General features: G+C 27.5%; 1 long non-coding RNA gene across 1 annotated transcript; it reads left to right on the forward strand.

The window, feature by feature from the left end:
* The first annotated feature begins 9,487 nt into the window (after positions 1-9,487).
* LOC129987854 (uncharacterized) lies at positions 9,488-14,136 on the forward strand. The gene is made up of 4 exons (XR_008785603.1): positions 9,488-9,582; positions 11,133-11,231; positions 11,475-11,519; positions 13,944-14,136. It is a non-coding gene; the product is annotated as an uncharacterized LOC129987854 (long non-coding RNA).
* Positions 14,137-15,482: the final 1,346 nt, after the last annotated feature.

Genomic DNA, 15,482 nt, shown 5'->3' on the forward strand with positions numbered 1-15,482 from the left:
GAAAGACCAACAAACATACATAATCCCTGTCATCTGTAAGGAAAAGTTCATGAACAACAACACAGTATCTTATATTTTGATTTTCTGATTTTATTTTAAAAAAATTATTATTACGAATTATTATTTTAACCAATCTCCATCTGATTCTTAAAAACATATTTTTGGAATTACGCATGGTTATCTATGAAAGCATACCTCAAAAAAACTTTTTAGCTAGACGAATGAAATTTGGTACATGAAATCTAATCTAAAATTATATGGCCTTATCACTCAGCTTATAGATATCTATCAAATTTCGAATAAAATCCATTTAGAGGAACTCAATCTGTCTATCTGTCAGTATATATGTTTATACGGTGGCAAGTAAACGAAGGGAGCTAGACGAATAAAATTTGGTATTCAAATATAATTTCTAAAATATAGATATGTGTCAAGTTCGGAAACAAATCCGTCAAGAGGTTGGTCGTCTGTCGGTCTATACTGTCTCAAGTATGGTAACTTGATAACTAAAAAACGCAAAGACTTAAATATGTGAAGGCGTAAGTTTGTAATTACAATTGAGGCACTGTGTGAAATTTTGGGTTTAATCGGTTCTTTTGTTTTTAGTACTTGTCTGGTTTATTTTTATACTTCTGTTTGAACGGTACCTCATGCATTAAGGGTCAAAGTATCTCTCTCTAATTGCGTCTTTCATTGTTCATATTGTTTGCTAGCGGCATGTTATTAATAATGCCCTACATTTTTCAAAAAGTTTAACAGCTTCTCTTTTTGCCGTTATGTCTATTCTTCTTGGCTTCCCGTATGGACTTCTTTCAGAGCTTATCTGTTTTTGTCGACATATGCCTACAATATTCCGAATGTATAAAAATATAATAAAACATTATGCCTTTTATGCATTTGATATATGTCGTCATTCAGCGAAGAATATATTTTCCAATTTCAGCCTTTCACCGTAAAATCTACAAAATGATATCACGCAGCATTTGGTCTTTTCAAAGGACCTGAAAAATGATGATTACATCTCGATGAAATCATCTTTCGCTGAAAGAATTAAATTAAATTAATGCTTAAAATGCAGTAATTAAATTAATACATTAAATTTTTCTGAAACTTCACCTTTTTTGAATAAAAGGAAGCATTCTGTGAGCGACTGGACAATGTTTAAAATGCGAAAATAAAAATGTGTTTTATTGAGCATATCTCTGCGCATTATGAGCTGGAAGGGACCAAAAAAGTGCTGTTAATGATAGGGGAAATTTTGAAACAAGAACTTAAAAGTTGGGCACTGTTGTATATTTCTTCTGATAGATTATGCACTAAAAAAGAAAAAAAAAAAGAGTTAAAAATAATGAGGAATGTTAAGAAAAGGCAACATTAACCCTGGGTGCTATTGTGATGTATGCAATGGTACCCAAGTTTTACGTTGCCGTTTTCTCCAGATGCATTATGTGATGGAAGAGACCAAACCTGAGCTTCAAAGAAGGAAAAATTCTTAAAAGGATAATGTAAAATCTGTGTACTATTGTGTATTTCTCTAGATAGATGATGCTTTGAAAAAATTGCTGAAAACGGCTGGGAAACACTTAAAACGAGAACGTAAAAACTATGCACTATTGTGTATTTTTCAATAATTTTATGCTTTGAAAAAAAAAAAAAGAGTGTTGAAAACGGCAGGAAGACACTCTAAACGGGAATGTAAGAGCTGAATACTACTACTGTTTTCTCAAAATAAATTATGTGTTGTTACTAGGGATTGCAATACCGGTATATCGAATACCGGTAATTTGAGTCATTTGTACAATTTTGTAATACCGGTGTTCACAAGTTTAAATACCGTTTTTTCGGTATTTACTAGAAATTTTTTTAATTGTCTCCAACTATTGGTTCAGGGATAGTCAACATAGGAAAATAGTATACATTTTTGTTTTAATGTCTCCCTAACGGGCGAAAATAATTACACTGTGAATACAAAGTTGCATCGTACAATCAAAAGAAGTGATAAAATCTGGGAATCATCCAAGGAGGAGGGTTAAAACTATCCTATTACAGCTCCGAGTGATACTGCACACGCGCAGGATTCGTAGTTTGATATTCGTATCTGTGAAAACAAGGTTGTAGTTGTGAAGAAAGTGCGTAATATTTCAATATTTTTTAAATTGGTGAATTTGTTATTCACATTATGTTTGCATATTATACTTTAGAGTTCAAAATATTTTTCAGATTTATAATAAATTACTAATAAATAATAACCCATAATAATGAATAAGAATAACTTTAAAGAACATAAAAACAGTTGATAATACTTCGGTTTGGTTTCATTATTTATACGATGAAAAGAATATAGTGGTACAATGTAAAAAAGGTTCCAAGAATTATTAAAGTGAACGGAGGAAGTACAAATGGATTCCGTATACATTTAAAAACGAAACATGATACAAATTTGTTAAAGAGGAAAGAATCTAATTGCGATGAAGATGCAAATTTAAGCACAATTTCTAAGCAAAAGCCATCAGGTATTTTAGATTATTTTGGAAAAAAAAGATAATTTGGATGAAATTATAAGTAAAATGACAGCATTAGATGGTTTGCCATTTCGAGTGTTTTGCATTTCTACTGAATTAAAAAAAATCACTATCCGCCAGAGGATTTAAAAATCTACCAACATCGATTAACACTATAAGAAGAACTATTATAAACTACAGTAACGGTGTTCGCAGTTCTTTGAAACATGAGCTAATACAATTAAAAGTAAATGGTGAAAAATTTAGTCTTACATTTGATGAATGGAGAAGTTTAAGAAATAGATGCTATTTAAATATAAATATTCATCCAGAAAAAAATAATTGGAATATAGCACTTATACGTGTCTCGGGAAGTATGCCAGCCAAAAAATGTGTGGAAGTGCTTAAATCTAAATTTGCGAAACATGGATTATCCCTGAAAGAAAATATTGTATCCATAGCGACTAATGGAGCAACAGTTATGAAAAAAGTTGATTGGTGCAAATCAGCAATTGTGCTATGCTCATGGAATTCAATTAGGAGTAATAGATGTATTATACCAAAAAAATAAAGAACAGAAGAATCCAAATACTGTGGATATAGAAACTTCGGATTCCGACATTGAAGAGAGTGAGAGTGATATTGATAATGAAGATAATGACAATGTAATTGTTGAAGAAGATATTGCTATTTAGGATGAAATATTAATCCATCAAAAATTGCTTCCTATAATTTATAAAATTCAAAAAATTGTTAAGATATTTAAATGTTCCCTATAAATAATGACATATTACAAAAATATATACTAACTGAAAATAAAACAAAATATATGTTAATATTAGATACTAAAACACGTTGGAACAGTTTACTCCTAATGATGGAACGATTTTTGAAACAGAGAAATCCAATCCAAAAAGCAATAATCCAATCCAAAAGCAATAATAAATTATAATTTCATTTATCACATGAGAAAAGAATTCTATAATCCACTGCCAAACATTCAGTTTTTTTTTATCTTATATTAATTATAAGTTAAGTGAATAATGCGAGATTATTTTGATAAAGGAATTACCGAAATGCGATAATTATGCTAAACACGTCATTAGTAAAAATCTTGACTAACTGCCTTTTCTTTTCTGATGGATATACATAATTTATAAGACACAATATTAAATGCATAATAATTTTTTTTTGTATATTTACTAAAATCAAATATGGATGACACTTATCTTTTGCATTAGCACTGTATGCATAGACGCGACAACAACAACAACACTAAAATCAAAATATTTGCTAAAAGTTCTCCTTCAAAATTTAAATTACAATTCCATAACAAGCCATTTAGTTTTGTTTGTTTGATCTTTTCTGGCCAAATTTTGAAGAAACGCGATTATTCTGCGATGGAGCACATATGATCTGTAGATAAGATGTCCTGACCCTGAAAAAACTCTCCTTTTTGTTAAACGTGAGTAAAATATAGGATTCAATCTTATATTCTTTTTTCAGGTTTTCACTTTATTTTTCCTCCTGTGAAATATTTATTAGTTTTCTTAAAAACTCTCTTTCAAGCGTTTATATGAAATTTCGCGATAAACAAATCAAATTTATTTGATTGCTCAACAAATTCAAAGCTTTCCCATGTTGTGAACAAAATAACTAGAGTATTTTTGTTTGGATTTTAATGAAATTGGAATAAGCTGTAAGGAATGTAAAATTCTCGAATGAGATCGTAAATGGGAAATCTAATTCAGAAGAGGTTGAAATGGTGGAGGTCGAAATTTTCATTTCACTGTAACTTTCTTAATATTGAAGATAGAAAAATAAATCCAATTAGCTAAATTAGCGCAGTATCTTAAAGTACAGGAAATATAGTTCGGTTAAAAGCTGAAAAGTGATTTTCGAGCTCTAATTTTGACTGTTTTTTCTAACATCAACCATTTATTTCTCTAGATAATAACTTAGATGTAAAGGAATGTACCTTTGCCTTCCAGCTTGCCGAGAGAAAAAAAATTTTTAAATCTTATACCAATAAAGAATATATATATATATATATATATTTGCTCACGCAGCTGCAGAGAATGCTTCATTCAACTTCATAAACATTATTCAAATAAAAATTTGAATAACTTATATAATTAAATTGACATTGACATGATTATAGACATAATAAGGATTATAGAAATCCTCGTATTAATAAATTTTACAATGATTTCATTAAATTTTTTTATTGAAAAATACATCAAATAGAGGATTCTATAATCTATGTATAATTCATTTTTCGATTATTTTTTTTTTTTTTTGTCCTCCAAAATATTAAGTGACGGTCGCAAAAGTTATCATTTGAATATAAAGCAAAATTTCATGGTCAGCAATTTTGATTTGTTTAATTGACCTTTTAATTTCAGAGCTACATTACAATACTGTTTGAGATGAGGTTAGCAACTTTGCTTTATTGTTATATGGTGACGATAATGAACAAATCCATTTCTACTATCGAAATCTTGTCCTTTGCTAGTATGAAAATGTTCTCAAGTTAGTTTCATGAAATCATTTACATATGTTCCACCATCAATGCTACCATGTTCTACTTCTATCTCTAAAATTTCAAATTTTAAAAATTTCATTTGATTTTATAATTTCATAACATCGTACTCAGACAATAAGTGCAAAACACACACACACACACACACACACAAATATATATATATATATATATATATATATATATACATACACATATATATATATATACATACATATACATATATGTATATGTATACATATATGTATGTATATATGTATATGTGTGTGTGTGGAATGATATTTTTGAATCTAACTGAAATCGTAATTAATTTTCTAAATTTTATTTTAATTTACCCCCTGTTAATTCATTCTAAAATGTTCTCTTATTCCCTGATCCAATTCCCACTTTTTATGTAATTAATTCTACACGCGCTCTAGAAAACTGATGATTTCAGCATTTTCATACGCTTAGAGTTAAGGGATAAAATTTCCTAATGCTTACAACATTCTTTTAAAGATATCGAAGATTCCCTTTCCTAAGTCTACAAAGTCAAAGAAATCCCTATCAAAATTTAATAGTAAAATCCCTGAAGGGAAAAATTTCTATCTATTTTGGTTTTGTGTCACGATGGGTGAACACATCTTTTATCGTAGTTTCTTTCTTGGACAAATTATGCTCCCGGGATGAAATAAAGCGAAGTTAAAATTTTAAAAGTCTCTTCTTTCCGTCCAAGCATCTGCTAAAAATATGTTTACACACACACTGAAAAAAGTGTATATATTTCAGATTCCAAATTTCTATGCTAGAAACAACGTAAGATTGGGTGACCCAGTACAGAAGATCAAACCTATATCTCATGCAGATATTCTATGTCTTCAATTCTTGAATCTATACCATTTCTTCATAAAAAATGGGATATTTTTATTTCAAGACAAAAAAAAAAAAAACACTAAATATTATAAGGGAAGCCAAGGAGATTTGTATCTGATTTTTTTTTTCAAGCGGTGAGACAATTAGTAATTTTGGTATACCCTATTAGCACAAGATATTGTAAAACAACTCCAATATATTGTTTAATATTCTGAATCCCGGCAAATACCGTGAAGATATTATACCAATGTTGTCTGGCATTTTGTTTTAATAGGGTAGCCTTTAGTTATGCAGTCATCTTCTGAGCCTTTAGTCATGCAGTGTTTTATAAAGATATTTCCATTTCACTCAGTAAGTTCACTGTAAGGGGCAGGGGATTAAAGTTTAGGATTTCCAGAATAAAATTTCCATTATTCATTCTTTTGTTTATTCGAATTTTACTATTGCCATTCTGATGTATGGAAATATATTCAGAAAGAAAGATCCGATTTAAAACCTTTAATTCTAATGCATGGTCATATATAGAGGCACATGTAATGCATAATACATATGGATAAGAAAGTTCATTCTATGTATTCAGCAAATTCCATTTGTTATGCGATAAATCTCAAATCGGAAGTCCACTTCTTGCTCCACGTAAAGCCATTGATCTTTGGTTATTGAATTCATTTCTGTAACATATCGATCTTGCAGATCTTGAGAAGTATGCATGCTTTCTAGAAAACTACCCGTTTTCCAAAGCTTCAAACTATAGCTTGCAGAGCATCTTAAATTCTTAAAAACTAAAATAATACTCCAAGCATTTTAGAATTCCATCGGCTTGTTTATTCTTTCAACTTAACAGCATATCTTAAAAGCATTGCCAGATTCCAGAAGGTTTACAATTGATCATCAGCTATTATACAAAAAATAAACGAAATAATATTAACAAAATATGTTTATGAAAGAAAATATCGTCTACTTTTACCTTTTAATAATATTTCAGCAGAAAGAAAAATATTAGCAGTTATAAAATGTTTGAAAAGAAATCGATTGCTGAATGTCAATTAACAGATTTAGAATATGATATTTACCGAACAAGTAGTTTGAGTAACATCAGTTTTAAGCATTCATTATTCCAATGGCTGAGAAATTCTAAATCCTCTGCTTTATTTGGATGCAGATTTTGTAAGGTTAAAATAGTTAAGATAAGATCACCATTTTCATCTGTGAAGACGACCAGATGATTTTCCAGACGACCAGATGATTACTATGATTTTCTTGTATCGACTGTAAATTTATTTACTACCAGGGGACTCTTTTGAGCTTACAATGAAATCCACATTGCATTGCAACAATCGATTCACAGTTTTATTACAGCGCCATCTAAAATGACATATCCTAGAGTATTATTTCAACAAAGAAATAACTGCGCCGCTTTTTACCAGAATTATCCGAACCCAAAGGATAGGACTTTGAACTTCATTCTACTCAGTGATGTATTGTGTATGTTCCTATACATTGCAGTTCATTAGAAATAAATATTTTAAACTCTACTTCTTATTAAATGACCCTGTATATGTTGATTTTTAACATTCACCATGTTATATTTTGACTACGATAATGTATATTCTAAGTGATGCTTATTCCATTTTTAGATTACATAGATGTTTATGCTATTTTTAGATTATATTAGGTGCTTATTCTAAACTCCATGTTTGGGAAACTTGAACTTAACCATTTAGAGAGGTTTCACTCTATCAAACAGGGTTTCACAAAGTAGGCAACTTTATTTTAATATAATTATTTATATATTATTATCTGAAGCTTGATTGTCTAATGGATATGATTGGATTTTATATGTGAGTTTTTTTGGTGCAAGAGCCACATTTCGACAAGCTGCTCCAATACGAGTGTGCTTGGAGTTGAAAATTAGGATGTGATGGAAACCAACTTTCTGGCACAGTAGAGTTACTCATCAATAGACAGACCAAATTGTAAAGCTGGGTTGTTGTTGACATAATTTTTATTGTTTTTGGTAAATAATTTTATATGAGAATAACTGTTTAATTAATGTCAGAAATAATTATTTAAGCAATAGAATTATTTTTTTATATTAAAACTTGAAATAAAAAAAAGGAATTCAATAAGGATCATCACTTAAATCAACAGGTATTCTCTTTCCCAAATTTTCTAGCATATTGTCTAATAAAAGTTTTATCGCTTTCCTCATATAAAAATTTCAAATCTTATCCAAGGCCATGAACGACAAGAGTGGACAAACACTTATTTTTAGATATCCCCAAATGAGCATTTTGTGCTTCGAAGTATAGTGAAGAAAACAGAATTAACAACATTTAGATAAAACGAAGAAAGAATTAGAAAGCTTTTTTTGCATCGATTGCTTTTAAAATTTGACAATGAATTGCAATTCTAATGACTAGATCACATACTAGACTTCATTTATCTAAGCTATTGGATTTCTACGCTATAGCGTTTATATACATGTCATTGATTGTATCGACCGATAGACGGCCAACCATTTTAATAAAAATGATCCAAAATCTTTACACTACATTTACTTTAGATGCTAAAACTGTTAACATTTTATTTATCTAGAAGTTAATTCTTTGTGGTTATTGTGTAAATTTATCCTTGGGAAGACAAACATGCTCCCGATGAGTTTCGTTCAAATTTGAAAGAAATCCACAAATTTGGTATTAACACCACATAACTAATTACTTCGTCTAGCTTTAAGCTTTTTTTAAATTATCGTTTTCACAAACAGAGTGATAGACATAATTTTAAAAATGTTTGTTTTCGATCTCAGCATAATTTGAAACTTTGAAATTAATTTTTTAAAGATTACAATACTTTCTATCAATTCAATACTTAAATATTAGAATAGTTCGTATAGGAGAAAGTTAAAAAAATTCGTTTATGAAAATACTTTCGTAGCAAAAGACATTGCACGATATTTCCACCATGTTGCGGTATTCTGAATGCTGGTGAACATCGTATAGATAGATAACTTAACAGTTTTTAGGCATTTTGTGCTATTAGTGTAACTTGCGTCATACATCTTTTTCATTCTGAGATGAAACATATTCTGTGATTTTGAAGTGTTGCTTTAAAACGGGACTTTAATGTGATTAAACTAAATAAAATCTCTGGTTTTGAAAGTACTACATCTAATACTTCTTTTATGTACATCACCAATTACACAATGCATATTCGCTGTACATTCTTAAACAACGTGAAATTTGTTTTAAGTGTAGCCGATTTTAAAAGAAATAATAGACATAAAATCTTTAAAAAGACATGTTTTTATCAGTATATAAGAAAAAGAAAGAAAAAATCTTCCCCTCATCAAAATCTGGAGAACAAATCGAAAATTTCATAATATCTAAGTAAATCAGAATTAGAATTATATCTACAATATTTTCTTATTTTCATAAGATGAATTATTAGGATTTTTTGTTTCTATGTTATTCATTTATATCCTTCCACTTTTTCTGTGCTTTATGCTTTTCGAATTTCACTTTGTTCTCCGGATATTTAATACAAATAATAAATATTCTGATGAAGTTTTTTTGTATTTATTATTTTACAGTTTTTATTTGCCTTTAACGATAACTATTGTGACCAAAATAGAGATTGAAACGTACCAAGAGGGCCATAATTCCAGTCCAATGCGACGCCCACAACGTAAGTAAAATTCGGGCGATTTTGTTTGTGATTACATCCATTTTCTAAATAGTCATGTAAAAGTTCAACGTGCAAAATTTTCTATTAAAATTCCAGATTTCCAAGAATAAATTTTTTAATTAGTGCATATTCCATATATTTTAATAGAATGGTAAATATTGTGGTTCGCATTTATTATATTTTTAAGATCAAATTTTTAATTCTTGTCTTTTTACAATATTCTTATTTTAGTAGTACAAGATATTGTGCGATATCTCTATGATGTTGTTCAAACACTCTGAATACCGCTCATTATTGTGAAAATATTTTTGAAATATTATCAGGCATATTGCACTAATAAAATACTTCTTTATTAGCGCAATTCTTATTAATTTTTCTAATAAAAATGATTAAATTAAAATAAAAACGTACATGTATGAAATTCTGTTAAATATAGTCTTGCTTGAGTTTTCGATGAAATATATATTGCTTGATTTTTCGATAAAAATATTATTTTCCTTTTTTATTACAGTAATAAAACTTTGTTTGAAATATTATTATTTATTTTCTACCTTTTAGCTTTTAATATATTTCATAATTCATAAAAATAAATAATTGGAAATCTAAAAGTTAATATTTCTCAAACAAGCTTCTAGATGGCGCCACGACTGTTAAAGCAGCTTCTAATTACATGGAGCTTTAAACAGAAAAAGTGAAGCCATGAATACGAAATTCTACTTCCTATTCTTTTGCATTAATAGATGTGTAACAAAAATGATTAATGATTGGAAAATATCTATTCGTTTAGTGCAAGCGGATGCTTCATGTTTTTTAATTTCGTATTTTTTTTTCTCTTGAAACCTGCTGTCGTTCTATAAAACATTATTTTATATCTCACAGTAGAACAAACAAAAATTTAGCAAGGCTATTTTCTATTTTATTGATTGGTTTGAAATTTCTCATTTTGTTTCTACTGTTGTAAATACTCAATACCAGAAGAAAGAGATAGAAATTCAGAAGACATTAACCCATTTCTTATATAAAAATTTTTTGCTGATGAAACTGACGGTTTTTAATTTTTTCAAAAGTAGTAATAGTTGAAAGACTAAGACAAAGTAGTAATAATAAAAGTTCTATTCTTGCATAAACAAGAAATATTTTTATTCAAATGTATTAACTATCCACATTAGGCACGCATTCCTTTATAAATAATATATTAAGTACTTCAGAATCTATAAATAAAGCTTTCAAGAATATTGAACTTTAGATGAGCTTTACTGTGGATCAGAAACTCATTGATTTTTTACTTAGCTTTAAAAGTTATCGAACAACTTTTTTTCCATTAAATTTTGATGTGCAGTACAAATGTTGGTGTGACATATAATTTTCATATCAGTGTTGTAGCCCTAAACACCTGATAAAACAGTTTTTTATTACAAATTCTATACCATTTTCTCTATAGAACTCTGAAATCTTTGTATTAAATTTTCTTGCTGAGGTTTCCCACTTTTTATAATAAAAGTTATTTAAATTTAATTATTATCATTTAAATGGATCTTTTTATTCCCAAGTTCCATTGGGAGGAGAGTTGTGGGAACGTTTCTTGAAGAGGAAATTGGAAACTTGGTCCACTAATAATGACTGAATCTTCAAGAAGATTATATTGAAAAGTAAGCAGGTTTGTATGTAACTCCTGCTAATAAATTTATTTTATTCTCTACATTTGAAATTGTTTATGCCCTTTTGGACGGCCTTCATATATTTAAATAAATATTTTTCTTGAAATAAAATTTTAATTGATTAATATTTTTTAAAACTTTATTATCAGAGTAAAATTTTTTTTAATTTGGCATAATTTTTAAAAATAGCACTTTATATACCTAAACATGTCTTTTTTTTTTTTTTTTTTTTAGTTTTGGAGCAAAAAGGCGAAAAATATATTACAGCATTTTCATTCAGTGAGTTTGCAAAAAATTCACTTATACTGAAACAAACATTTTATACTGAAAATATACAACTTATACTGAAACAAACATTCTTGCATAGACGAGAAATATTTTTATCCAAATGTATTAACTATCCAAATTAGACATGCATTCTTTTATAAACAATATATTAAGTACTTCAGAATCTATAAATAAAGCTTTCAAGAATACTGAATTTTAGATGAGCTTTACTGTGGATCAGAAACTCATTTATTTTTTACTTAGCTTTAAAAGTTGTCGAACAACTTTTTTCCATTAAATTTATAATATAATCAGTTTTATTGAATTGAGAAGATTGCATTCTGATTTGGAATTTTTAAATTTATTTTTCTCTTGGTATTTTTTTATTTAATTATGCATAAAGAGGCTTTGGACTCCATAAGGCATTTTTGCGAATTTTTCACTTAGAGTTATGAAGTTTTTTATGTATATGTATTAAAATATAAATAGCTAAAATTTCTGTTTTTAAAACCAACTTTGAAAGGAAATATTATTTTTTTTTAATTAAAAGATGTATAATTTTTTAAAAAAATTTTAGATTTAAAAAAATTTACATGTGAAAATTTAATTTTTTCTAATTACCCAATGTAAATTTATTTTGAACAAAATTATGCATTATTTTGTAATTCCAATTAAATGCTAATTTTTTAGAAATATTTTCATCCATACTTGCTGAATTTTTATTAGAGTTTTATGTTTTTCGGAATTAAAATTAACTTCTAACTATCTAAAAAGTCTTGAAATATAAAATGCATACCTAATTTTCTTTTAATGTTTAATAGAAAAATTTATTATCAATTTTATTTAATTTCATCAAAAATTAAATGTTTCAACGATATTTGAATCTAATTGCAATATCATTTTGAAGAAAGTAATTAAAATGCGATTTTTTAATTTTGGCCTTTCAAATATTCATTTTATTGAACAGATAAAAATAAAATTTCATGATTCTATCGATTTTTGCTTATGAAGTCCACTGTCCCCTTTAATGGAAATTTGATTATTTTTCTGCAAAATAAACAAATATTGTCTCCTAATATAAATTTTGGGTTTACTATATAACTTTAATATTATTATGATGGTCTTTATAACATCAAATAAAACAGTCTTTCACTGGAAATTTGAAAGTTAAATGATGTATTTTATGCATTTAGAAAATATAACGACTGGTAATAAAAATTACCTTACATGTTTAAATTATATCATTCTAATTTGTTGCAAATATAACATTCCAGTTTGTTGCAAATATATATAACTTATAATTGCTTGATTAGATTTCGTTGATAATAAAATAATCAACATTAAGTAATATGAAGTGCTCCAAATTTTCAGGTGAATGTAATAATAAGTTGCCATATAAATTTGTATTCTTTTCATATAAAATTATACCATTACATATGTAGCCCACATATCTTTGAGCGTTACAAATATAAACATCAGAAGAATTTCTTGTAATTTATAATTAAATAAATTCTATCAAGCCATAATAGACTTTTCATGGTTTTGCAATAAAGTAATAATAATTGCAAAATTATTAATGATAATTACAAATAATTAATGATAATTGCAAAAAATTAAAATTTGTCATAAATTGCTTAAGAATTTTTGTAAAGCTGTCAAATGCAAATATTCCTCAAAATCTTGATTTCGAAATTTTTTTTTGACGATTACGATATTTTCTTTATACTTCAACAGATTAAAAAAGATATTAAATATTTATCTATTAATTAGACATTGAAAAATCCTCTGTATCGGGAGGTTAGTACTTCAATTGAGTTTTGTTTGTTTTCTAAAAGTATTCTTTATTGTTTGTTCTTTTAATTCATCGTTGAAAGCGAAAATTGAAAACATTTAGTTCGTTTCATAGTAAATGATTTAAAAAAATGTGCGCAATTTAGAAAAATAATTTGCTACATTATTTAGCAAAATAAAATGTTTTGCATTACATACATCATTTCTTGATTTGTTACATATATTATCTGCTGACATAAATAAATCTTCGCGTTACAGAATGTCATTTAAGCTTTACTCTAAATAATAGGAATAAAAATTCATTTCTGAACAATATATGAAATGAAGATAAAACTGAAATAATATTTTAAAACAAACAATATAAACGAAATCAGTTCCAAACGTTTTTTTTTTTTTTTTTTGTTATGATTTGAAATTTATTTATTCTTGATTAACACGTTGCCAGCTAGAGAAAAGAAATTCTTTTTCGGATAAAAAAGGAAAAGTGTGATAATAATTAAATGATTCTTGGGCCCATACATAAATTTTTACAATCTTTGCTACACATGCTCATTGTTATGCATTTTCATTGTTTTAATATTTTTAATTCTTGTGTAATATTTTGAAATAATGAATGAAAACCTGTTATTGATTTACATTTTACAGCAAATCTGTCCAAGCTCTAACTATGCTGACCGAATTGTCTTGGAATAAATTTTCACCTAAGTGAATAAAATCTTCTCTGTATTTGTAATTGCAAGCCAGATGGTCAACAGTTTATTGTGTACATTTCAATATCACATCTCTCAGTTTGTAATTTAACAAATGAAATAAATCAATTCAAGAATTTTGAAATCAATTCTTTTACAAGTGTTTCTTTAAAAGGTACTAAGAAGTAGGTTTGTTTGCTATTTTTTATACTAATATTTTCTTACTCAGATAATTCCCACAATCACATTTCTGCTATATTAAAATTGATATTTAAATTTTCAATAAACTTATTCAGAATTGGTATTTCTTTTTCTTAGAGAACGATATCGAGAGTATATTCATTGCAGCCATTGTGAAAGAATGATCAAAACATGTGTTTATCCTAAAATATCTTGATGATGACTTCAGAATTCTTGATATAATGTGTTGATGATTTTAATACAGTTTTGTTACTGGCACTTTCATTTGGAGCGAAAGTTCATCGGCCAACAAAAATACTTATCAAAAGGGATTATTAGTATTTTCTGTACGCGAGACAGAGAGAATCTGCGATTGCATTGGTATTTTGTTAGGCGAATTCTTTGATTTACATCTACCGAATCTGGGACAAAAATATTTTGGAGAACGGAAATGAGCATCTGAACCGTTTATTTTAAAAGTGGGGCAAGTCCATTTTTGAAAAAAAAACTGGTGATAATGTTATTATAAATAAAACTTGTTATGATCTTTTTTATGGGTAAACAATTTATAGTAAAAATAAAAAAAATCAGATTCTAGTATTTTGAAAATGGAAGTTTTAGCTCTTAACAGTATTGAAAATCAGTTTATTTTGAAAGTGGTGCAAGTCTATCTTAGATTGGAATTACTTTTGACCGAATATATTAAGGCAAAATTTAGCTCCGGTTGCTGTATGGTGAAGCAAATGTGGCCGTTTGATGTAATGTTTGAAATCTAGGGTTTTTCTATCTATCTATCTTTGATAATGAAAATCGGTGGTTGTACAGATTTTCATAAAAAATAAAAAGTATATTTCAATTTTGTGTTTCGATAATAATATGTTTACTTCCAACACCGATTGTTCAGTCCAGTGACGACGAAATAAATATCATTGATCATAAATTTTTGTTTTTATGTATCTTAGGTAAAAAAGTATATCTTAATTTTGTGTTTCATTAATAATAATATTGTTGCCGATAATTTTATATTCGATCTTAATAATATTATTAATAATAATTATATTATAACTATATTATAGTTAAACAATTCACGATTTCCCTATCGGGATTTTTATTTCTTTTTAAAACCGCTTTCTCCAGAAGTTGGGTTGAAAATAAATATCCGCGTTTCATTTCATGTATTAAACATTTATTATGTTTTCGACAATTTCATATTATTTTATAGTAATCCTGGGAATATAGAAGAAACTGGTTTTCCGGAATCCCAGTTTTACCTCTCCAAAATCACAATCCTTCGGTAAATTGAATGTCCTGACAA

The sequence above is a fragment of the Argiope bruennichi genome, chromosome 10 (genome assembly GCF_947563725.1).
Source record: "Argiope bruennichi chromosome 10, qqArgBrue1.1, whole genome shotgun sequence".
Taxonomy (NCBI): Eukaryota; Metazoa; Arthropoda; class Arachnida; order Araneae; family Araneidae; genus Argiope; species Argiope bruennichi.